Here is a 27,820-nt window from a genome sequence, read left to right as displayed (position 1 = left end):
TCATCAGTGATGTCATTTGAGATGACATCACTGATGACATCTCAAATGACATCACTGATGAAAGAATCAATCACACCTCCATTTTCTCAACTATACAGTTATACACACCTTACTTATTCAAACATATACTAAAACATATTTACTCTCTTATACAATCCTGGATACAAGTTCACAATGATGCATACAGCCACTCACACATTCACTGGCTCCTATGCACAGTTATTTATATATGTCAACTCTCACATGTACTGTATTTTACATATGTACTTACTTTGACATGTAGCACTGAGATATCCATTCACTCACCAATACACTCATGCACACAGTCAACCGCCCATACAGCTGTTTCCACATGCACTTTTGAACCCATACATCTAGTGAATCAACTGCTCACACATATATGCACAGAGTCATACACCTCCCAGCTACCCACACACACACTCAGTCTCCCATACAAATGCTTGGGCAACCAATCAATAACCCATATAGTTACTCATATAGCTACTGATCAACACATGCAGCAGTTTACAGAACAACAGACATAATGATGCACAAATTAAGACAGTTTAGTCACTAACCCAGTGGTTCCCAAACTTTTTTAACCCGTGGCTCCCTTGACCTAATTGGCAGTTGGCCGTGGCTCCCCACCATTTTTTTACGGGTGGGAGTGTGGGGGGGATGTAAGCAAGGCCTCGGGAATACTTCCTGTTGGCTTCCTTAAATTGATTGGGATGCAATTAAGGTATTAGGGATAAAAAGGATAGCAACTGCTAGCTAGCTAGCTATTCACAAACTACAAGCAGACCATTAATCATTCTCAGACGTGTTGTAAGCACATCAAGTAGTACCTGAATAGAGGAGGGGAGAAGATTGAGCTTGAGGTCAGAGCTACCCACTTTGGAACTGAGGAATCAGGTTTGAGTCTGGTCTTGGCTCAACATCCTGTGTTCCTGGGCAAATCACCTAATCTCTCTGTATCTAAAAAAGGAACACGTCCTTATGAAATGTCATTGGTGCTCACGTAAAGAACTGGGTTGGGTTTGCTCTATATAAAAACTGCAGGGAAAAAAATGAAAAAATGAGTTTCATTTACTCTTTCAAGGCTATTTGCATCTAAATAACGGAAGGTGCTTGTGACTCCACAAGGAGCATGACCCCCTCCTGTGCTGCAACACCTTCCTTTCTGCCACTGACCAGCATCTCTTTCACAGCTCATCAGCAGCTGAAAGAGTTTTTAAATGGTTAGAACTGCCAGGCGCCAAAATGCGGGATTATGGGCATCATGTTTGCCTTTGAGTAAGAAGTGTCTCGATCTTCATTCGCAGGCCAAACGCAGGCGGGCCTCACAGCTATGTCTGTGGCTTTAAGGCCCCGGGAAGAAGGGGACCTCGCAGCGCTACACAAGCCTGTGAGGCCCAGGGGAGAGAATCCCTTCCCTGGGCCATGCAGTGCTGCAGTATAGGTGTGAGGCCAAAGACGGGGAAATACTTTTGTGAGACTCTATGTTGGTGGGCTGAGCGTGGGGCCCTGGGCAGCTGTCCATGCTGCCCATGCCTAGCGCTGGCCCTGCAGCTAGTAACTATAAATTAACAAATACAGAAAACACCCTTCTCCCCACCGCTTACCTCTTGTCCTGCTGATCAAATTCCTTGCCCTGCTAGGCTGGAAATCCAATCCCAGTCACGGGTACTGCAATTTCTCCCCACGGGGTCAGGAAGGAAGGTTAGTGCAAGGAGGTGACCTGGACGTAGAGCTGTTCACCGAGCTAATGAGGTATCTCACTGCCCTAAGATTGTGGCCAGGCAGAGGAAAATACAGTGGCCAAATGCAATGTTGCCTTAAAATATACCTCAGTAGAGGCCGAGGCTCAGGGTTAACATGCACAAAAAGCCTGTGCTGAGTAACAAGGCCCAAGGGGAGGGGGAGCATTATGGTGAGAAACTCTCAGCTCGACTGGGTTGCAGCTACTTGAAAATAAATCATTCCTATTGGGCAGAATTATGGCATTGGGTGTAAGCAAACAGCAGTACCACTGAGGCCGAAACCCGCACTTCAGGCTCAGGTGCGTGTGACATTGACGCAGATATGGAACCCGTTCCTTGGGTTCTGGCTGCACGCAAAACTGAGGCTTTTGAATTTGTGGTGCCCGCAGTACAATGCAGGCAAGAGATACATGTGGGGTAGATAGCTGCTGAAACTCGCTCTCTGATCTGCTGCTCCAGGTGCAGGAAGGTAGGTGAGGGTGCCGAGATGTCCAAGGAAAACAGCGCTGGGCTCAGTACTGGCTAGGCTCCGACGAGTAGCAGAGTCCTGTGTGCGCTGTTTGTGCACCCGCCGCCTCCATGATGCTCTGCTTCAGAAAGGCAGAGACTAGGGGCAGGGCAACCTATATATCGCGGAGGCGGGGGGGCGAAAGTGACACATACTTAGTGTGACTTTCACACTTCCTTTCACCCCCTCCCCTGCATCTTGCGAGGTGAGATGACAGGAAGTACTTTGCATATCTTGCGCCGGCTAAGCTGCAATATGTTCATCCTGCCACGACCAGACCCTATCTTTCCACATCGTGCGCGGCGCCCCTGGCTCCTGATAACGGCGCACCAGGGCGCCGCGGCGCACAGTTTGGGAACCACTGCACTAACCCATGCATTCAGTGAGACACATTTAATCACTCACTCATACAGTCAGTCACGCACCTACTAAATCCTTCATCCAGACACTTCTACATCTACTCATTCTTCAATATGTAAAACATATTTAAACTTTACAGAAACACACAGTCACTGGATGATGTCATCAGTGATGTCATCAGTGATGTCATTTGAGATGTCATCAGTGATGTCACTGACCATGTCATGAATGATGTAATATGTGACATGATCAGCAGTGGATTGCGGGTGCGCGATATATAGTTAGTACAACTAACTATATATGGAATTTCAATGGTTTTGTGTGAGTAAAATAAGGTTTTTTAAATGCTAATTCCTAACTATATATGGTCTATAACCTATGGTTTTTTCAGTGAATTTTCAAGGTTTTGTAAATGCTAATTCCTAACTATATATGGTCTATAACCTATGGTTTTTTCAGTGAATTTCATTGGTTTTTTAAAAGCTAATATCTATAGCTGTAAAATGTATTCTTCTTTAAATCCAAAAATATATTTTATATGTTTATTAATTATTATTTTTTTAAATATTTTTTTTGTTTCGCTCCCGGTTCGCGAACCGGGAAGCTTTCCGTTAGCTCAATTTGATGCCGCGACCCGGTCCGCGAACCGGTAAACGTTCCGTTAGCGCAACTGCCGCGTTAGAAATCAACATCGTGACGCGTCGCGGAAGCGCGACGTATCACGTTGTCGCGTAATGCGTCTTATGACGCGCCGCGTTAGCGCACCCGGAAGTGCTCCGGTACGCGAACTGAGACGCGAAGCGCAGCTCCCCGGAAGCGATCCGCGACGCAGCGCGAAAGCGCGACGTATCGCGTTGCCGCGTAATGCATCTTATGACGCGCCGCGTTAGCGCACCCGGAAGTGCTCCGGAGCGCGAACCGAGGCGCGAAGCGCAGCGACCTGGAAGCGATCCGGGGTGCGTTCCGCAGCGCGTAACATAAGCGTGAGAGGTCATGTGACTTGTTAATAAAACTTTTCATTGGTTCATTTAACTTTTGGTTTCATAATCATGTAAGGCTAGGTCAGGTGACCTAAAAATAACACTTTTCATTGGTTTAGAACTATTGTTTTTCCCAAATGATGAAAACCCCTCCTTCTTTCCTCACTCTGACTTTCATCATTGTGAGAGGAAGACCTTTATTCATAGTAGAGCAATGGCTTCAGTAGTTGCTTCAGCTGGTGCACCCCCACCACCACCTCCACCTCCTCATGGGAAGAGAGGACCACCTCCCCAGGTCATCACCAACACAGAGGAGGAAGAGGAAGAACTAGAGGAAGAGGAGAGAGAAGGACCACAGTTCTTGGAAGAGGTGCCCCGGGTTTCCCATAGGAAAGCCAGTTTCATTTGGCAGTTTTTTTCAATCCCTCCAGGGCAGAAAAAAGTAAATGCGAGGTATGTCACCTGCCTCATTTGCAAAGAGAAATTATCAAGAGGGACTGATAAAAAGTATAGCTACGGGAACTATACCATGCATCGGCACATGAACAGGTGGCATCCATTGAATTACAGCCGGGCGGAGATACGTGACATGGAAGAAAACCCAACAGCAACTCCTGTGGCCAGGTCAACATCGTTAATATCGTTGACAGCAGCAGAGGCACGGGAAACCGTGCTAAACATCCAGGAGAATTTTGGGCATATGAAATATACTTGTCTGCACTGCGGTGCATTGATATCATGTGGTAACATGAGCAATAATTCAATCAACCTAGCTTATAACAATCACAATTGTCCTAACCGCCCCAGACAGTAATTTTTTTTTTGCTCCTGTTGAGCCCTTTTCAATGCCTGTTTTTTGTTGTTTCCCCCCCCAAAAAAACAAAAAAAATATAAAATTGTTCAAAAAATACAAAAAAACCAAAAAAAATTCAAAAAATAAAAAAAAAATATAAAACAACAAAAACATTAAAAAAAAAGTTCTTTTCAGAACTACCTCCCCTTTCAAAAAAAATTGCTAGAATGTTTAGCACTCTGGCAAGCTCTATTTCTTTTAGTTCGCTTCCCAGTTCGCTTCCCGGTTCGCGAACCGGGAGCTAACCCAAAAAAAAAAAAAAAAAAAAAAAGAAGAGTAAGTATAAGGAAAGTAAACAGAGAGTGATGTTAAAAGAAAGACAGCTATAGGGAGTAAACCAGAGATACTGTTTAATAGATCTATTTACCGAAGAAAAGACGGAAGAGGGTATAATTGTGAAAAACAAAATAGATAAGGAAGTGAAAGAAAAAAAAGAGAGTAGAACAATAACAAAGAAGACTTTCTTGGAGAATGTGAGTGAATGATCAAAATAAGATTAAAACATGGGGAATAACAGAGAGAAAAAATAGAAAACAGAAAAGAAGAAGTAACAGAAAAAGATTAATTGAAACAGCAAAGAAATGTAAATAACATAGAGCCATATCATCAACATAGGCAATAAAAGTTTTGCAGCTTTTATCGGCAGAAATATGTCACCAAAGCTGCTTTTGCAGCAGAAAACTGCCGCTAAAACCACTTTTGCACCAGTTTTCTGCCAATAAAAACAGCAATATTTTATTGGCTGTGTTCATAATAGGCCCCTTAGTGTGCTTCAACTACACAGAGAAAGCATTATGAACAAGTAGTGAAAGAGTGATCAGTCAAAGACACTAAGAGTAATAGAGACGGAGTGAGTGAACAAGAGTGAGGAACTATGAGAAGAGAGGGACTGAGAAAAAGAGTGGAAGGAGTTGAGTAAGTAGGTAATAGAGAAAGGAATGAGGAAAGTAGCAAAGGCAGGAAACTGAGGGTTAAAGAAATGAAGCTGTGGAACTAATAGTAGGTGAATGTGATAGAAATGTAACGAAAAGAATACAAAACATTTACCTTATAATTGTCGTTAAATTACTCACTTTTTGTTTTTATACTTTCAATCTGTGAAAGAGAGAACAAACATTTGAAAAATATTAAAACATGTATTTAAAAATTACAAAAGACAAGGGAAAAGATTGAAGGACAAACAGTTTTTCAACAACTTTGACACTGACAGAAGCTTCTGCTTCTCCAGGACCCCTACACAGTCCTAAAGATATACATTTTAAACTAACAGTATCTTGATGCAGATGAAGTGAGGCCTATCTTAAAAAATGGTGCATCTTTTGCACTGCTGTTGTCTCAGAAAAGTGTCGCAAGACACTAACATTTTAAATGATTGCTTCAGGATGCCAATAAGATGTGTCCTATCCAGAGGTTTGTTTGAGGTGAGACCTACTCAGGGTTCCAAATGAAATTTCGAGTTGTTTGAAGAGAACAGAGGACATAATACATGTGAAGGCCTACCAATGAAGTAAGTCATGTCCACTTCACTCTTGAACAAAGGCCAGACCTCTTCTGTGTCCGTGGACAGACCTAAACTTCATCTGCACAATGTCATTCATAAACTTAGGAAACACAGGTGATGTAATTGAAAAATGTGGAGTTTCTTTTCCTCATTTCACAATCACATCACCTGTGTTGCCTTTGCTTAGGTATCTCATAGTGCAGATGTAGTCCAGCATATTAAACAGTACCTAGAAGTGCAGCACTGCATGCAACAAATTTGACACTTATAAAAGCTTTTGCTTCTGCATGCCCCCTACACAATGCTAATTATATACATTTTAAACTGATGGTATCTTGCTGGAGATAAACTGAAACCTATCTTGCAACATGGTGCATCTTTTACACAAAAGTGACCCACAATGGAGCAAAAGAGGCGCACGGCCACCATAAATCTGACCCTAACATTTTAAATGATTGTTTCAAGATGCCAATAAGGTGTAACCTATCCACAGATTTGTTTCAGGTAAGTCCTACTCAGGGTTGCAGATGGAATTTAGGTTTGTTGAAGAATATGTTATGTTATGTTATGTTATTTTAATTTGTATAGCGCGCAGATGCCGCAGCCAAGAGGCGTCCGGGCGCTTATTGGAGAAGGAAAACACAACACAACAGAGAGGACCAGGTAGCACTGAAGCTAAACAGAGGAGAATAAATGAGTTTTTAATTGTTTCCTGAACTGAGACAAGTCAGGGATGGAGCGCAGTGATGTAGGCAAAGAGTTCCACAGTGTAGCCGCCATTACCGAAAAGGACCGGCCACCCATTCTGGACTTTTTAAAACGAGGAATAATGGCCAAATTTGACCCTGCAGACCGAAGGGCCCTTGAGGGGACGTAGTGAAGAATGGTCTGGGTGAGAATAGGAGGGGAGGCCAAGTTAAGAATTTTAAAAGTGAGGCACAAAGCCTTAAACTTAATTCTTTGGCCTACAGGGAGCCAGTGGAGATCATGGATAGTGCTTCGAGCAGAAACAAATTTAGGGAGGCCAACCAGCATCCTGGCCGCCGCATTTTGAATCCGCTGAAGACGGGCTAGCTCAGCTTGGTTAACACCCAGAAACAGGGAGCTAGCATAGTCCAATCTGGTCAATACCATAGCTTGGACTATGATCTGCCTGATGTCTGCGTCAAAAAATTTAAAAATAGGCCGTAGGCACTGTAGAGCGCCAAAACAAGTTCCCGCGACACGATTGATGTGAGGAATAAATGACAATTGATCATCAAGCCATACCCCCAAATTTCTGACTTCAGTTACAGGAGTGGGAGCAGGGCCCAATTCAAGAGGCCACCATTGGTCTCCCCATAGCTCACTGTCCCTACCAAAGAGGATAACCTCCGTCTTGGTGGCGTTAAGTTGTAAGCGATTTTTCGCCATCCAACCAGCGACAGCTTTAAGGGCTGCCTGAAAGGTGGAGGCGCTCATATTAGGGTCGCCATTGAGTGGCACAACCAACTGTGTGTCGTCGGCGTATGACACTATTGTAAGACCAAAGCTGGCAGCTACCTGCGCCAGCGGTGCAACATACAAATTAAAAAGGGTGGGGCTAAGAGCCGAACCCTGAGGAACTCCCTGCAGAATGGGGCGAGGGGCAGAAGTAAAGGGAGGTGTGGAGACTTTGAAGGTTCGATCCATAAGAAATGATCGAAACCAATCAAGTGCTAGTTCTTCAACTCCTGCCTCCGCAAGGCGGTGTAACAGGATCTGATGAGAGACCGTGTCGAAAGCGGCACTTAGATCCAATAGGATCAGTGCCGCCGTCTGACCTTGGTCTAGTATTTTCCTGATATGTTCCACCACTGCCAAGAGGGCAGTCTCGGTACTATGACCGGCTCGAAACCCATTCTGGGAGTTATCCAATATGTTTGCTTCTTGCAGGTGGAGGGATAGAATCCTGTTGGCGTGAGCTTCAGCTATTTTAGCCATCCAAGGAAGGAGGGAAATAGGTCGGTAGTGCTCTGGTTTGGAAGGGTCGAGAGAAGGTTTCTTTAAAATTGGTATGATGGTGGCCTGCTTCCAGGCAGTGGGAACACTACCAGTTCTAAAGGAGAGATCAATTATGCTCTGCATTGCCGGGTAACAGCAATCTGCGAAGTCGCGAAATTGCATGGGTCTCATCGGGTCATCCGGGGAGCCAGATTTAACTTTGATCGTTAGATTTAGGAACTCCTCTTGAGTAGGACCTGTAATGGCTAGTAGGGATTTAGAGACCATAGGTACACTATTAATTTCCCTAACAAAAGGCAGAGCAAATGACCTATATATGGCCTCCACTTTTTCAACGAAGAACGAGGCCAGATCTTCACAGTGTGTCATGGAGGCAGTGAGCGTAGAGGCAGTTCTTTTATTGGTGAGGTCTTTGCACACCCTAAAAATAGTCTTGGTGGTGTTAGTGCTTTTTTTTTTATTTTCCTGTGAGTAAAAAGCGGCCCTGGCAGAGCATATGGCCCTATGATACGTTCTGGTGCAGGATCTATAGGCTGCTTTAAGATCAGTATCATAGTTTCTGCGCCAGGCACGTTCAGCTTTTTTGCAAGAAGATTTCAAAACCCTGAGGGAGTCATCATACCAGGGACTGGGGGAGCCCGATTTAGCCTTGCTCCACCTGGCTGGAAGAAGAGTATCCAGAGACTGCTCAAGCCACTTGCAAAAGTCGTCATAACCACAGGAAACTTCCTCAGGAGGTTGGGGGTGATGCTGCATCAAAAGAAGATGAAAGTGCTCTAGGTTCAAGTTTCTCCAAGGATGCTTAAGAGTCTTAGGCAGGTTGTTATTAGCTGGAGGGATGTTAATAGTTATACGCATTTCGATCAGATGATGATCAGTCCAGGCCATAGGCTTTGGCTGGAACACCTCAATGTTAGAGGCGATGTTCGTCAGAAACGGATCCAGCAGGTGTCCACCGATATGGGTCGGGGACTCCACCAGTTGGACTAATTGAAATGCCTCGAGATCAGAGAGCAAGCTTTGGACTGAGTTGGAAAGTGGGGCATCCATATGAAGGTTAAGATCACCAACAACCGTAAAATTATTGGTTTTCAGAACTAGAGAGGAGACCACGTCAGGAAGACTGGCACGAAACGCTCCATCAGGACCAGGGGGCCTATAGATTAAGAGTCCCGCAAAGGTGAAATGGGGACTTACAGTGATGTTGAAGTGCGCACTCTCGCATCCAGCTATAGTAATGGGAGACCAGGCACACGAATAGCAAGTTTTTACTGCGACTGCAATGCCTCCGCCTCTACCAATACGATGGGATGAGTGCATGATATAGCCTGCTGGAAGGGCTAAGTTAATCACGGCCATTGAATTGTCGTGGAGCCACGTTTCGGTGAAGAAGAAAATATCAGGATTTTCATCATTAATCAATGAGAGGACTTCCTGCGAGTGGCAGGCCAAGGACCTTACATTCAGATGAAATATTTTAAGAGGCGAGCTAATGACTGAGGCCCGTATAGGATCAAAAATGGAAGCTCTAGGGGATTTAGGTAGAAAGAGCGCAATAGGTTGTGGAGCCGGAAGAATGAAAGAACATATGGGGCACTGATAAGGACCACAGAGAGGATCCAAAGTACCGTGGCAACATCCACTTACCCCTCGGCGCAACGAGCGTAGATCGACAGCGGAAATCATCCTATCAGGCCAGAGAGACCTGCATAGCCCTGTCTAGCGCGGATGAGCGCAGACGAGCAGGACTCTGGCTGGACTCAGGCGCGATGAGGGCGCTCCCGCTGCGCGTCCCCGCTGCGCGTCCCCGCTGCGCGTCCCCGCTGCGCGACCGATGAAAGGCTCAAATAGGCTTGGCAGGCCGAAATCTCGCGAGACTACGCGAGAGTGCCCCAGCCCTATCTAAAATGGCGCTCAAATTAAACCCCGGTGCCCCGTGATCCCGGACCCGCCAAAGGCAGTGCAGAGAAGATAATACATGTGGAGGCCTACCAACGAAGTGAGTAATGTCCACTGCACTCTTGAACAAATGTCAGACCTCCTCTGTCTCCAGGAACAGGCCTAAACCTCATCTACACAATGTGGTGTGTAATGTTAGGAAACACAGGTAATATAATTGAAAAACATGCAAATTTTTTTGCTCATTCCACAATCATATGACCTGTGTTTCCTTTGCTTAGGTATCTCATTGTGGAAATGTAGTCTATCATATGAAAGACTACGTAGAATATGAGCACTGTATGCAAGAACTTTGACACTTACAGAAGCCTCTCCTTCTCCATGCCTCCTACACAGTTCTAAATGTACATCATAAATGGAAACAGTACAGAATTAATTATACATGTTAAATGGTTTATTTTTGCTGTTCTCAGAATGTATCAAATTTCACTAAAAACAGTGACTTGAAGGTATTCATCATATAACAGCGGGGAAAAAAAAACACAATCAAAATGATTGTGTTTAAAAAACCCATACAACATAACAAATCAGAATTCAGAACTCCTTAAAGTTAACTTACTTTCCATGACGGCGAAGGATGTCCTATGAACAGCTTACACTCTGTTGTGCTGTTATTACTTTCAGCCCGCCACTTTCTGAAAGAAAACCTCCATCGTTTTGAAAAACATGTTACATACAATAAATGACTTCTTGCTCTCTACCACAAGTTTCCACAAGGCCAAATCTTGTCAGAGCCATTTATAACTCTTGGATTTCTTGTAAGCCAATCCCGTCATTTGGCATTTCCGCAACTTTCAGAATTAAAATGTTGAAGATCATTTTCACAATCCTGGACTAGTAATATCTTCCCCTTCTTCCTCAGTCATGTTCTACATTTCCTATGACACTGATACTGCTTAATATGAAGCAGACTTACACTACCTCTATGACTACTACAATTATTTAATTCTCTACATCACTTTTAATCACAAAGCAATGTAAAACAGTAGACAGCATTGCAGACTTACATTCCCTCTACTCTATGTTTTGATTGGCTGCTTCAATTAGCTTATAAAAAGAAATAGTTTTTCTGAACTCATTCAAAGTGCACTTATTTCTCCATGACGTCCAGTTTTATGGTTAGAAGTTATGTCTCTGAACTACACTTATCCTCAAGGCCAAATCGTGTAGGAGCCATTAGAACTTCTTGAAATTCCTCAGAGCACATCCCGAGATTCTTTCCCTAAAATTTTGGTTTTAAAAACACCAGGTAAGAGTTTTTAAGGTCATACAGCAATTTTTTTTTGAAAATTAAAACAGAATCATTGCAGAATGACCAGCCATTTCTAGACTTTAAATAAGCTGTGTAATGTCCTGATGTTATTGAAGGACCGTCATGATATATAATTGCTGCAGTTACAAAAGTCCTTCCTGATATTGACAACTGCGAAGCCACAAAATTTTTAATTAAAGTTGTCAATTTTGTTCCATCAGGCCTACATCGTTGGAACATTAAAATGACATACTGGCCATATGTTCGTATAAATAATGTGGACATCATTTCAGATTTACATTGGCTACACTCCATGTTGTGATCAGCTGCTTTTACTAGCTTATTAAAGGAGACTGATTTACTGTCTGGCAAAGTTAAATATATAAATCTTTCTGAGTCTACACTAGTAGTACTTGATACCCTACAGTTCTCGCAGTCATGCTGCCATTGATAAGAAAGCCCAAACAGCTGATCTACATCTACACCTTCAGCATGCAATACATCAAGCATATACATTAAAAACTCCTGACAATCTTGCTGAATATTTTGAGAGAATTGTGTTTGGCCTGAACATCTGTCTAACAGATTTCGAATTTCAGACACACTTTCTATGTTTGTTCTATCAGTGCTACATTTTTCTAAGACAGAATTTAACAAACTGCAAAATCTTTGATCAGAATTGACCACAATCTCTTCTTTTACATTTTCTAGAGAAAACAAAACATTAACCACTACATTAGCATAGCAGTTGACACCAGAACTGTTTTCAAATTGAAAACCAACAACATCTTCAACAGAATCCTTTTTGTTTCTGCTTATAATTTCAGGTTCATCGACTTTTCGTCTTTTTGCTACAACCTCCCCAGTATTGGTCACATTTCTTCGTTTCCGGCCTACCACACGTTTCTCAAACAAAGGATATTGAGGCAAATGTGGCGCATACTCTCTTCTTAACCTATTGTATTCCTTAACACAATCTAGATCCGCACAAATGCTTGTGACATCACACTCAATCAAGTACAATCCCGATAAAGTTCTAACTCGTGACAATGCCACATATGCCATACCCTCCTTGAACACAGAACTGCCAATATTCACCAATGCACTGTCTACACTTAAACCTTGCGATTTATGGATTGTCACCGCACATGCCATGTAAACAGGAAACTGCTTACGGCGAACATATAAGTCTTTTACAAGCAAAAATCTAGCAGAACAACAACCAATTAGCTGTACTTCCTCAATGCCATCAAATTTAATTTTTAAAAATTCAATTCCATCTCTATTTCTGTATTTTACAAAATCAACAACATTACCCATTGATCCATTTACCAGACCTCTTTCAACATGTAAATTCCTTCTTAAAATTATACGGCAGTTCAAGCACACATTCAGAGTCTTTTCAAAACCTGCAGTTTTAGATATACTCTTCTCTAATGAATCCAATTTTGTTTTCAGATTCTCAGACAAAATAATTGTTGATCCCATATGCTCTACTCTGTCAATAGCTTCCAGTTTCACAATCTCTTGCTTTTCTAAATGCAACATTTTGTTGTTGAATTTGGCACATTCTGCAAGAGTTGGCATCAAACATATTCCAGATTTCTTCTCAGTAATTTTCTGAAAAATATTCTCAGGCACAACATCTTGTTCTGCATATAAATTTGACAGTAATCGTGCATGTAAAGCTTCTTTCCCATGCTCGGTCACTTTTCCAATTCTAACATCTTGTAGAATAGTCTTGTAAACTTCATCCTTCGCCTGACGCATATTTTCATGCAGTTCAGCATAATTGAAGTTTAACCATATATTGACGTTGCCAATGCTGCCTAGGCACTTCCTGGTATCTTCATGCGTGAGCATTTTGAACACAGGTTGCCCTTTCACTGGTGTCAGCTGCAGAAGATCTCCGAAAACAATGATGTGTTTGCCACCAAATAACACATCATACTCTGTTTTGAGAACTTCTTGCATTCTCAAATGCACAAAGGCAAGCATGACATTGGAAACCATGCTTACTTCGTCAATGATAAGAAGTTTCATTTTCCTCAAGATTCTTGAAACTTCAAAACAAGCATCTCCAGATAGCTTGTGATATTGTAATTTGTTGTCATGCTCCACTGGCAGCATCAGTAAACGATGTAAAGTAATCCCTTTAATGTTATGTGCTGCCAGTCCAGTTGGAGCGGTGACAACACAAGACAGCGATGACTCTGTCCTTTCCTGCAAATAACATGAAGTTGCTTTAATAAGGAAACTTTTTCCAGTTCCCGCTTCTCCACTCACGTACAGTCGGACAGGCTTCAACGACGTACATGAGCACTCTTTCTTGTCATGACTTAATCCATGATCAATTTGCATGGTAACTTCGTCATATATTTTCCTCTGCTCAACGTTGAGTTGTCTTTCCAACTCTTCTAAGTTAACCGCATCCTCCTGAGCATGTGCCATGGCTCTTTCCACTTCATTCATAGCAGTGGCAGCTTCATTTTCGATAAGCAGAACTCTGACTGTCCTGAGAACTGTCTCTGGCAATCTCGGCTGCAATCATTGCTTCCTGCTCAATTTCCGCATTCAACATTTCTACATATTTGGGAAAAGCAGGACATTCTATGGTCTCCTTGGCGGCATTGAAAGAGTCTTCGTAACAGAGAAAATCTCCAAGCAGTTCCTCTTCTGCACGCCAAGGCTTGAAAAGTTGCAAAAGTGCTAAATAGAAAAACTCCTTTTTTTCAGGAGATTCGCCACTCAATTTTCGATGGTTTACCAAGTGGCATTTTCTTTGCTTGACCAGACATCCCTCACTTCCTATTACAGCATACACTCCTTTCTCAGTATCTTCTTTGATGTTCCTCTTGAATATGTAATTTTGAAGAACCTCAAACAGACAAACATTCTCGAGGTGAATGCTTCGATTTGGATAATATGTATCCAACATGTTGGTCTTCAAAATGTCGGTACTGTTTGGCTCCTTTTCCGCCAAATACTCAATTTCCCGCACAGGTTTGAGAACTCGATTACGCGTTGCAGCAAGACCAAGACTTGCCCAAACAATACTCCTGGACTTGGCATAGAGACTTGCTGAAGACAACCGGTCAGAACATTCGTACGCTCCGATTTCTCGATGCGACAACATCTTCAGACTGAAACTGTACAACTTCTTGCTGAGGCTCTTTTCATGGGAAATGTCCTCCCACATATCCTTCAATTCTGTCTTCTCTTTTTTGGTGATGTAAGATGTCACATACCGAGCCACAGCCATACAGTTATCAGCCACAAACTGTATATCCATGTTAGCATTCCACATGGACAAAATCACCGGGTTGTAGTCGTTGATGTACTTGGACTCTTCGTTCCTCTTCAAATTGTATGTGTTTTTAGGTGATTTCTTCATCACATTATGTCGCAGCGAAGACATCAAACTGTTTACTCTTCCTTTAGAAATCACCGGTCGTGGAAAGCCGAAACGACATTTGGTGTAGAACTTGTCCTTGTTTCGGAATTTACGACGACAGTACTTTCCACATCAATGGCTTTGGAAACGCAGAACTTTTTCTCTTAGGCTTTTCTTCTCCTTTGCGTTTGGAACAGCACACGTAGAATACTGTTGTATAAAACTCATCACTGAGTCTTCTGGATCCGTTCCAAATTTAGGTGCATCCTTGATCCACAGCAACATATGTATATGAGGAGCACCTCTTGCTTGGTACTCCTTTCTCCAGAAGAAATCCAACACCTCTCCAAGAGGTGGATTCTTCTTATTCATGATGAAAGACATCATAGCTTCAAATCTATGATTGAAGTACCTACATACATTGACTGGATCCAAAGAGCACAGTTCTCCGGGTGTCTTGAATTCGATGTTTTCTACGTTAGCATTTGCCTCTCGCAGAAATTCAAGTAAGTCTTCCCAGCCATACTCGGCACAGCTCAGAGTGAGGAACCATGTGGGAGTTCCTAAGTTCCTCAGCATACATTTTAAATCACCATGACGACGGTACCAGTACTCATTAGTACCACGCTGACACGCCATGAGATTAATCAGGTGAGAATCCAAAATACTGTCTTGGACATTGACTTTATCCATAAAGTCACTTGCCGAGATGTTTTGCATGTGTATACCACTTTTCAAGATGTGGTTCACTGCATATGACAGTCCAGACAGATCGCTTTCAAACAGGAGATGAAACAAATAAGGAATGCATTGTCGAAACCTAGCATCTCCTGCATACAATCGCAAAGTCCGGTATTCAGAAGCAGGAATTTGATGAGGTCGCTCATCATATCTTCCTCCCTGACCTGTTGGAAAAAGCTGTGGGAAACACCGAGCTTCCAAACTTTCCTCCCAAACACTAATGGGACTCCCTTTGGCTTGTTTCATTTGAAACAACTCAATAGCATTCCCCATGACTTCCTTGGAATGCAAAGTATGAACACTATAATGTTCATATATTTCTTCACTAGTAGAGGGTTCTACTTTCTCAATTTGACCAGCACACAAATCGCTATCCTCTTCCTCACTTACTTCCTCTTCTGCAACATATACATTCTTATAGTATTTATTATTTTTTTTCAAATACAATGTTGCCTTTTTAACTTTCCTAACATCCACTAAATCTTGCCATATTTTCTTATTCTTTGTCGGAACCCCATTAACTAAAATAACCAGAGGTTCCTCTTCCACTTTTTCTACTCCAATTGTGTTAATGTTTTTCTTCAAATCTAGAGGCAAATAAACAACTCTTCCCTTTAATCCTCTCTGTAAATCTGATGGAGGCAATTTCCCTGTCTTTGGCTCCATTCTTACAATAGCCTGAAAGGGATGGATACTTTGAATCAAAATAGATTCATAAGTATTTAAATCCTTCAATTCAGAAGGAATCTCAACCAATTCCAGATTATTATGAACTGCTCTAGCAGGCATCTGGTTTTGATTTAATTTGCAACAACAATAAGTACACACACGTTGATCCAATCCCAAATCAAAACAATTTTCTGCCATCAAGTATGTTGTGAAATCCTTCCATTCACTATTATTTTCCCTTTCACTTTTTGCATATAAATCCACTAACTTAGTCTGATTCTTATAATAAGTGCGTCGACAACACACACAAGTGAAATTTGGCCTCTCACTTGATTTGACCTGAAACATCGCAATTTCCCTCTGGAAATTATCTGTACTGGAAACCTGTACACTATCTTCCACATTACCCGCTTCTTCTTGGTCAATTTCAACATTCTCCTATTTACTTCCAAAGTAACAAAACTCAATTTCTTCACATATATTCTTCACATCTATTTCAGAACCATGCAAAAGAGCAGCGCATAATTGTTTAAGCATAATTGCTGGACTCTTAGCATAATACAACATTCTAACTAATTTCCTCACTTTATTATGATGCACTGCTAGCTGAAATGATGAAAAACACTCTGGCATACTCTCCTGGAAAGACAAGCCAGTGAATGACCATGCAAACCTGTAACTTCTCTCACTCTGCAAGGATCTAATTCTTGCAACAACCTCATTTTCTGCTTCAAACTTTTCTTATTAAATGACCGTACAAAATCACAAAGCAAATTGATGGAATCCTGTCGCACACTGCAAATACTACTACACTTCCAGGTGTACACAGGACCCTTAGCACGTCTTCCTAAAACCTCATTACCTAACACCTCTTCTGCCTCTGTTGTCACAAGTTTTTCTTTTTCAACTGGACAACCATCTTTCACTTCATAAGCACGACCACTGGTGTCAACTGCATGCACCAAATCATTATCCTGGAAATAACTCTCCTCATTAAAAAATGCCTCACAGCTTGAACTATGCATCCATTCTCCAGAAAAAACTTCACAAAAATTACTACGATTAACTATTCTCTTCCATCTACTATTTCTTTTGAAATCATAAATTGCCTTGTTTAGCTTCCTAATTCTATTGATTATCAAAATAAATAACTTACGTTTAATTTCAAATGCCTGATCAATAACTTTCTCAAATTTTTTTTTTCTCTTATAAAAAACCACTTTCTGTTGACCTTTCTTAATATTTTTTAACAAATTGCCAATTATCCTGTTGCGGAACATTCGTTTACGAATGTCCCTAAACTGTTGTTTCCTTCTAATATCATGCACAGAGTTATCTCTTGCTCTAGCAGTAACATTTTTCATTGGCCTTTCCTTTCCGTTTGAATTGCTTCTCTTTTTCTGGACTGAAACATTTTCTGTAGTAATATTTTTTTTACTACAAATATTTCTTATGAATGTTTTTGTACTCTTACCCGGTGCTTTCTTGGTGACTTGACAAATCTTTTTATTAGAGGACTGCTGCTTTTTTTCATTCACCTGCTGTCTTTGACGTTTTGCAGCCTTTCTCAGTCTTTCTTTCGTTGGCATGGTGAAATCTTGAAATGATCTGCAGTTGAATCTGTGGTAAAATATATTAAAAAATGTTATTAACCACTATTACCCAACAGTAAATCAATAACAGTAATCAAAAACTTACAACACTACTTGACATTTTTACATAGAAGATTTTTTAGTGCTTGGCAAATTTAGAATACAGAAATAGCAGAAAAGAAATGGAATTTATATTCATCTTACCTGTGCTATTTTATATGTGAATCTGATCTAATTTTATGAGCATATTTTAATATTTTATTGAAGACACTACACATAACCTGTTTTTGAAGGTGTCTTTATTTTTAAATTAAACGGTTTACATTTTTACTTTTTATTTATTATAAATTTTTAAAATAAATGTTTATAGTTCCATAGGCTCAAGCACGTCAGCTTCCCATCCTATGTCATATAATTCGGACAAATCTGCATCCTCATCACGTTCTTCTTCATCCTCAGGATTTAAATCATCCAAGGGATCAACATCCACTGATGTTTCAATTACGAGTTCAATGATGAGGTCAAAATCAACTGATTGCTGATTGTCGCTCATGTTGATGTTGTCTTTATCTTTAAAGAAAGATAACAACAATGAGATGTTGCAGAGTAAGAGACAAATCTCAGAGATTATAATAGTAAAATTGTTTAACAAGAGTAACATTTTGCAGCTATTATATAGCCATGTCCAGCGATGCTGAGCAGGTGAAGCCTATGTCTAATTTTTCAGTGAACAGGACTCATCTCTTCTTAACCTTGGATAAGCCTCACCGACTCTGTGTCCCCTGCACATACTTAAATGTAAAGGGGCAGATTTATGTTAAATGGCACATCCCCAGGCATGCACCAGTTAACGTGCACCGCTGCTCTGCCACCCATGGTGTGCCGCATTTACAATCAGATAGGAGAAAGCTACGTCAAAACCCTGCGCCTGCTTGAAGCAGGCATAGGTCTTGACGCAACATTGTGGAGCTGCATCACACTTGCGATACAACTCCAGCAATGAGCCACCTTTACGGCACAGATGCGTCACGCATCTGTGCCATTTTTGCCCCATGCTGCGCCGCATTGTAAATGCAGCACACCATGGGTGGCGGAACAGCAGCGCGGGATGACTGGCACATCCCTGGTGATGCGCCAGTCATCATAAACTATCCCTAAGCTTCTTATCTTGTTAGAGATGAACCGCCATATGTATCATCAAACTATTTTGCATTTCCTAAATAGTGAATTTTAAGGGATAAATAGCGATTCTTTACCATTCCTAATTTGCGATGAGCAAATTGCTAATTGCAAATTACCCATTCATTTCCATGGGCCAGGAGGCCCATAGGAATGAAGGTGCAATTTGCGATTAGCAATTAGCTCATCGCAAATTAGGAATTTTTCCAAAGGTGCAGGGGTGTCTCAAGAACACCCTGCTGCACCCCTGAAAAAGAAATTTGGGGGCATATGGCGCACATACATGCCCTAAGGGCATGTATGGGCGTCATATGGCACCTTTTGTTTTTTGGAAAAAAAGCTTTTTGAAAAGAATTCGCAAATTACCACCAACTAGAAGTTGGTGGTAGTTTGCAAATCCTTAATGGCATTTTTTGCATATTTTTTGTTTGATACATTGCATTTAAGGAATCGCAACATTTGAAAATCCTTCAGTGCAATCGCAAAATAAGGAATAGCAAATTTTGCTATTCCTTATTTTGCATCAAACTTGTTTGATACATACCATTTGTCTAATTAGCATTCGCAAAGGCCGAAATTCGCAGAATTTTGACCTTTGCGAATGCTAATTAGCTTGATACATATGGCCCCAAGTGAGGCCTGTCTTGCAACATGGTGCATCTTTTGCATCACTGCTGCATCGGTTTCATGTGGCACGTTTTTTTTACACCATGACACATCTGCCTAAATGCATCAATTTGTAATTTTGTCGCCTCATAGCAAATCTTTGCACCGCCGCTGCATCAGAAAAGTGACGCACAGTGGCGCAAAAGAGGCATACACCTATCAAAAATCTGTCCCTAGCATTTTAAATGAATAATTCAGGATGACGATAAGGTGTGGCCTATCCAGAGGTTTGTTTAAGGTGAGGCCTACTCAGGATTGCAGATTAAAGTTACGCTTGATGAAGAATACAGAGGAGATAATACATGTAAAGGCCTACCAATGAAGTAAGTAATGTCCACTTCATTGCGCCAGTCATCATAAATGTATCCCTAAGCTTCTTATCTTGTTACAGATGAACCGCCATATGTATCATCAAACTATTTTGCATTTCCTAAATAGCGAATTTTAAGGAATAAATAGCGATTCTTTACCATTCCTAATTTGCAATGAGCAAATTGCTAATTGCAAATTACCCATTCATTTCCATGGGCCAGAAGGCCCATAGGAATGAAGGTGCAATTTGCGATTAGCAATTAGCTCATCGCAAATTATGAATTTTTCCAAGGGTGCAGGGGTGTCTCAAGAACACCCTGCTGCACCCCCTGAAAAAGAAATTTGGGGGCATATGGCGCACATACATGCCCTAAGGGCATGTATGGGCGTCATATGGCACCTTTTGTTTTTTGGAAAAAAAGCTTTTTGAAAAGAATTCGCAAATTACCACCAACTAGAAGTTGGTGGTAATTTGCAAATCCTTAATGGCATTTTTTGCATATTTTTTGTTTGATACATTGCATTTAAGGAATCGCAAAATTTGCAAATCCTTCAGTGCAATCGCAAAATAAGGAATAGCAAATTTTGCTATTCCTTATTTTGCATCAAACTTGTTTGATACATACCATTTGTCTAATTAGCATTCGCAAAGGCTGAAATTCACAGAATTTTGGCCTTTGCGAATGCTAATTAGCTTGATACATATGGCCCCAAGTGAGGCCTGTCTTGCAACATGGTGCATCTTTTGCATCACTGCTGCATCGGTTTCATGTGGCACGTTTTTTTTACACCATGACACATCTGCCTAAATGCATCAATTTATAATTTTGTCACATCATAGCAAATCTTTTGCACCGCCGCTGCATCAGAAAAGTGACGCACAGTGGCGCAAAAGAGGCATACACCTATCATAAATCTGTCCCTAGCATTTTAAATGATTAATTCAGGATGACGATAAGGTGTGGCCTATCCAGAGGTTTGTTTAAGGTGAGGCCTACTCAGGATTGCAGATCAAAGTTACACTTGATGAACAATACAGAGGAGATAATACATGTAAAGGCCTACCAATGAAGTAAGTTATGTCCACTTCATTGTGCCAGTCATCATAAATCTATCCCTATGCTTCTTATCTTGTTAGAGATGAACTGCCATATGTATCATCAAACTATTTTGCATTTCCTAAATAGCGAATTTTAAGGAATAAATAGCGATTCTTCACCATTCCTAATTTGCAATGAGCAAATTGCTAATTGCAAATTACTCATTCATTTCCATGGGCCAGGAGGCCCATAGGAATGAAGGTGCAATTTGCGATTAGCAATTAGCTCATCGCAAATTAGGAATTTTTCCAAGGGTGCATGGGTGTCTCAAGAACACCCTGCTACACCCCCTGAAAAAGAAATTTGGGGGCATATGGCGCACATACATGTCCTAAGGGCATGTATGGGCGTCATATGTCACCTTTTGTTTTTTGGAAAAAAAGCTTTTTGAAAAGAATTCGCAAATTACCACCAACTAGAAGTTGGTGGTAATTTGCAAATCCTTAATGGCATTTTTTGCATATTTTTTGTTTGATACATTGCATTTAAGAAATCACAAAATTTGCAAATCCTTCAGTGCAATCGCAAAATAAAGAATAGCAAATTTTGCTATTCCTTATTTTGCATCAAACTTGTTTGATACATACCATTTGTCTAATTAGCATTCGCAAAGGCCGAAATTCACAGAACTTCGGCCTTTGCAAATGCTAATTAGCTTCATACATTTGGCCCCAAGTGAGGCCTGTCTTGCAACACGGTGCATCTTTTGCATCACTGCTGCATCAGTTTCATGTGGCACGGTGTTTTTTACACCATGACACATCTGCCTAAATGCATCAATTTGTAATTTTGTCGCCTCATAGCAAATCTTTTGCACCGCCGCTGCATCACAAAAGTGACGCACAGTGGCGCAAAAGAGGCATACACCTATCATAAATCTGTCCCGAGCATTTTAAATGATTAATTCAGGATGACGATAAGGTGTGCCCTATCCAGAGGTTTGTTTAGGGTGAGGCCTACTCAGGATTGCAGATGAAAGTTACGCTTGATGAAGAATACAGAGGAGATAATACATGTAAAGCTCTACCAATGAAGTAAGTGATGTCCACTTCATTGCGCCAGTCATCATAAATGTATCCCTAAGCTTCTTATCTTGTTAGAGATGAACCGCCATATGTATCATCAAACTATTTTGCATTTCCAAAATAGCAAATTTTAAGGAATAAATAGCGATTCTTTACCATTCCTAATTTGCGATGAGCAAATTGCTAATTGCAAATTACCCATTCATTTCCATGGGCCAGGAGGCCCATAGGAATGAAGTTGCAATTTGCGATTAGCAATTAGCTCATCGCAAATTAGGAATTTTTCCAAATGTGCAGGGGTGTCTCAAGAACACCCTGCTGCACCCCTGAAAAAGAAATTTGGGGGCATATGGCGCACATAAATTTTAACAACATTCCTTTACCTCAAAAACGATTTTCAAGTCATAATTTGAAAACACTGCCCACGGGGAAATGACTTAAAATGTCCTTAAGACACATGAAAGTGTTTTTTTAAAGCCTTTGCAAGTTTTTGGGTCACTTTTAACATGGCTATGTAACTCAAACAGTCAAAATCTAAATTTACCATGCACAGGTGGGACCATATTTACAAGGAATGTGCCCCACGGGGAAAGGTCTTTTAATGTAATATGGGAAAAATGACATCAGAGACACTGAAATGCCTTATAAAGAAGCATACACCATTATATCCTTGTCATAAATTTACAAACCATTCCTTTTCCCCAAAAACGATTTTCAAATCATAATTTGAAAACACTGCACATGGGGAAATGACTTAAAATGTCCTTAAGACACATGAAAGTGTTTTTTGATTGCCTTTCCAGCATGGTTGGGTCACTTTTAACATGGCTATGTAACACAAACATTCAAAATCTAAATTTGCCATGCACAGGTGGGAGCATATTTACAAGGAATGTGCCCCACGGGGAAAGGTCTTTTAATGTAATATGGGAAAAATGACATCAGAGACACTGAAATGCCTTATAAAGAAGCATACACCATTATGTCCTTGTCATAAATTTAAAAACCATTCCTTTTCCCCAAAAACGATTTTCAAATCATAATTTCAAAACACTGCACATGGAGAAATGACTTAAAATGTCCTTAAGACACATGAAAGCGTTTTTTGATTGCCTTTCCAGCATGGTTGTGTCACTTTTAACATGGCTATGTAACGCAAACATTCAAAATCTAAATTTGCCATGCACAGGTGGGAGCATATTTACAAGCAATTTGCTCCACAGAGAAAGGTCTTACATTAAAATGGGAAAAATAACATCAGAGACACTCAATTGCCTTATAAAGAAGCATACACCATTATGTCCTTGTCATAAATATTATAACCATTCATTTTCCTCAAAAACGATTTTCAAGTCATAATTTGAAAAGACTCCACAGCTCCTATGCACAATAACACCCTGTCAGTACTAATACTTCACATTTTCTCCAATTACATTTTCTCAAAGAAACAAAATCTATTTGTAAAACACTTGAGACAAAGCAACATTTGAAAAACACAACTTTCTTCATAATTTTCTCCTTAAAGCACACTATTCTCTATCTAAATTAAAGAAATCTTTTCTCACCTTAGCAAATACTTTGAGTTTCAAAACAGTCTCAGAAACACACCAATTTCTCTTCAGCAGAGGAAAAGGTATGCACTCCAGAGTCTGCAGCTATCAAAAGCACAGAAATGCTGTAATTCTTCACACATATCTCTCATGTCACCCAATCAAAACTCTTCCCTCACTTTTTTTCAAATCAAAACCCTTCCCCCCTCTGCCCTTTCTGCCTTTTTTGCATAGCAACCACCTCCTTGAAGGCCTCTGGTGTTTGCAAGTTCACACAACAATGTTGCAATTGAACTCTGAACTCTCAGTGCACCTCATATCCAGTGCATTCTTTCATTTAATGATTTTTTCTTGACCACTCAAAATACATCTTTCAAAGAACTCATCCATGCACCCTAACTTTCTGTTTTCAGCAATCAAAATCCACCAATCTCTGTTACTGCTTCATTAACACAGAAACTCCACAGTTTTTTCATTTTAAACTCTTATTTTTTCAACTGCCATTTCATTGCCACACTTCATCTGACTGCAGGAGAACCTTCTCTCACTATGTTTTCTGTCTGGATTGTTGGACATAGTTACATCTATTGGGCTCAGAGGTATGCTGAGAACAGGAATTTACCTAACCTCAATTTACAAGATGTGGAAATTAAGTGGTTTGGCCACAGAGGATTAAAATGTCACCAATTGATACCATTGGTGAAAACCTTTATGCATTTGCCAAAACCTGACCTGTTAATTGTGCACTGTGGAGGTAATGATTTGGGCACTTTGACTGGGGTAGGTCTGGAAATGCTTTTAAAGGACACCTTTGAGCAATTAATGGCACTTTTTCCTCAGACTGCCTTGGTATATTCAAATATATGCCAAAGACAGAAATGGAGGTGGTCAAACCAATTTTGTCCACAAATTGAGAAGTCGAGGAAGCATGTAAACAAATCTGTTTCAGCTTACATGAGAGACCATGGAATGGGCTCCCTGTACAACAATAACTTGCGTTACTACATGCAAGATATCTACAGAGGAGATGGAGTTCACTTCTCAGATGAGGGCAACAGAATTTTCATTCTGAATTTAAGACTGTGCATTGGTACCTACTTATAAGTACCTAAATGTACCATAAACCCAAAAGCTCTTCTCAGAGCTACCCTACATCTGATCACTCACAATTATTATTTTACTCTAACATTTTTCACTAATTTTCAACAAAGTACGCTCCCTGGGGCGCTACCCGGTACGCGAACCGGGAGCTAACCTCGCTAAATTTTTTTAAAAATGGTTTTTTTTCGCACATATGGGCCTCCTCAACCACCCTCAGAAAACCTAGGGGGTCAAGATAAGTCTACCGTGCCCCCTTCTACCCATTCTGAACATTATTTGCCCTCCATCTTGTATCTTAATTCGACCGAAACACAAAATGGTGGACTCCCGTAACGCTTAAGGTTCGCGAACCGGGGCGCTCGCCAGTTCGCATACCGGGTCGCTCCCTGGGAAGCGCACCATCAAAAAAGGTGGGAAAGTAGTTTACAGAAAAGCGACTGGAGACAATTTCACCAAATATAGATTAGCTCATACTACATACCAATGCCTACCATTTTCACAAATTTGATTGAAATTCCATTTAACCATTTAGCCTGTAGACCTCTCTAAATACCCTGAGGTAAATTACTTCACAAAACACATCTGAAGTGTTGGAATTGACAACCAATTAAAATGTTACTTTCATTTTCTACTTTTTTTACCTGACATTTGATTGGCTATGTACCTGAATATATATAAAGGAAGAGAGAGAAACACAGCCATTTTGACTACTACTTCCTGAACTACATTGCAAGATCATTTTCACTCACAACTTAAACTTGTTTTTAGAAGGTGAGATATTATTTTATAAATTTGAAAACATTTTCAGATAGTTATGTACTATCCCTCTGTAAGAGTTAGACATTGAGAAAGGCTTCTTTATTATAATTATGGATTGATTTAGGTTTCTGTGGTATAATTATGAATGTACTTAGGCTTCTTCACAGGCACTTTTTAATAGTACTACTTCACGCCTGAAACCATACAGTGCCCATAGATTACTTCTCTGTTATAAACTCACAAGTACCTGTCTGAACTTAAACCCAACAGTGCCCTATCTCTACTGATATATTTATTTTTTATGCAAATTACAGCAATAAAATGGAAGGTGAGCAGAATGTTTCCTTCGAAATTGTTCTGGAGAACAACACAGAAAAAGATATTGAGGACAATGATGACTCAGATTTCATGGATGAATCACGGGACCATGAATTAGTTCAATGTGTAGAATCTGTGGATCATTTACTTCATTATGATGACGGTCAAATGTGGGAACTTATGTTCACTCAACAAGAGGACATATCGGACAGTCAAATGCTAGACGTTCTATTAAATTTTGAAAAACAATCCGAAAAATAAAATTGTATGTAATATTAAAAAATTGTTTGAGTCTTTAATCATTTTTATATGTAATTCATAAACTAGTTAAATGTTAGAAATGTTATTAAATTTTCAAACACAATCACAATAATAAATAATTGCTTAAAAAATAAAAAAAATAAAAAATAATCAACAAAACCAACAATCAATTAACATACAGTATTTGAAAAGTCTATCATTCTTTTTTCCTTATAGTACGCTGCCCAGAACGCTTCCCGGTTCGCGAACCGGGCACTACCCACGCAAAAAAACAAAAAAAAATTGTTTTGTTTTTTTGCCCCGCGGGGCCCTTTTAAAGCCTCCACATTAAACCTAGGGGGTCAGGGAGGATCTACTATGCCCCCTTATGGTCATTTCCCCCTTTGTTTTGGCCTCCTCTTGTCTCTCAATCCTACCGAGAGACAAGATGGCGGCCGCTCCGGACTGTTTAGAATGTTGACAGACACCGGAGAGCCAATCAGCTTCGATACGCGAAGTTCCGTTACGCGTAAAGTCCGCGAACAGGAGCGCTGCCCGGTCCGCTGTTACAGATATATATCTTTTTTTGAACGTTAATTTCTCAAAATCCACTGAAGCACATATATTGAGACCTAGCAAAGGCACATCGGGCTACCAGTCCCTACAATTTTGCCAAGTTTTGTGGAAATCCATTCAGCCGTTCGGGCTAAAAGTGAGGCCAACCGCCCTATGGAAAACTCAATGTTAAAAACACGTTTTGGGACCCCCCTTTTTTCTCGGCCCCCCCTTGACGAACCCCCCCAAATTTCCAGGGGCTGCTCAGAAACAAAATGTTCCATTTTCCAGAAAATTTCAGCCAATTCCGTCCACAAACGCCAAAGTTATTAGACATAGAATTTTCAAAAATCCCATAGGGAAAAAATCCTAACTATATATTACCTACTGGCGGTCGCCAGTAGGTATATATAGTTAGGATTTTTTCTCTATGGGATTTTTGAAAATTCTATGTCTAATAACTTTGGCGTTTGTGGACGGAATTGGCTGAAATTTTCAGAAAATGGAACATTTTGGTTCTGAGCGACCGCCAGTAGGTAATATATATATATATATTACCTACTGGCGGTCGCCAGTAGGTATATATAGTTAGGATTTTTTCTCTATGGGATTTTTGAAAATTCTATGTCTAATAACTTTGGCGTTTGTGGACGGAATTGGCTGAAATTTTCAGGAAAATGCAACATTTTGGTTCTGAGCAGCCCCTGAAAATTTGGGGGGGGTTTGTCAAGGGGGGGGCCGAGAAAAAAGGGGGGTCCCAAAACGCGTTTTTCCCATGTTAATTTCCATAGGGCGGTTGGCCTCACTTTTAGCCCGAACGGCTGAATGGATTTGCACGAAACTTGGCAAAATTGTAGGGACTGGTAGCCCGATGTGCCTTTGCTGGGTCTCAATATATGTGCTCCAGTGGATTTTGAGAAATTAACGTTTAAAAAAAGATATATATCTGTGACAGCGTCCCGGGTAGCGCTCCGTTTCGCGTACTTTTCGCGTTACGGAGCTTTGTGAAGCGAAGCTGATTGGCTCTCCGGTGTCTGTAAACATTCCAAACAGTCCGTAGCGGCCGCCATCTTGTCTCTCGGTAGGATCGAGAGATAAGAGGAGGCCAAAGCGAAGGGGCAAATGATCATAAGGGGGCATAGTAGATCCTCCCTGACCCCCTAGGTTTGATGTGGAGGTTTTAAAAGGGCCCCGCGGGGCAAAAAAATAAATAAAAAAACGTTTTTTTTTCGTGGGGTGCGCCCGGTTCGCGTAACGGGAAGCGGACTGGGGAGCGTACTACAAGGAAACAAAAATTATTGACTTTTAACTTATTGTATGTTTATAGACTTTTTTTTTTCTTTTTTTTCTGCTGAGTGACGTCTCGGCCTATCTCCACGGGATGCAGTCCCTACCATCTCGGCGTTTAAGCCGAGGGGGACCGGTAGTGTGGGAGAGATAACGTCTGTTAACGTTCGATT

This window comes from Lissotriton helveticus, chromosome 3_1, assembly GCF_964261635.1.
Source record: "Lissotriton helveticus chromosome 3_1, aLisHel1.1, whole genome shotgun sequence".
Classification (NCBI taxonomy): domain Eukaryota; kingdom Metazoa; phylum Chordata; class Amphibia; order Caudata; family Salamandridae; genus Lissotriton; species Lissotriton helveticus.
Note: the sequence above shows the minus strand (reverse complement) of the source record.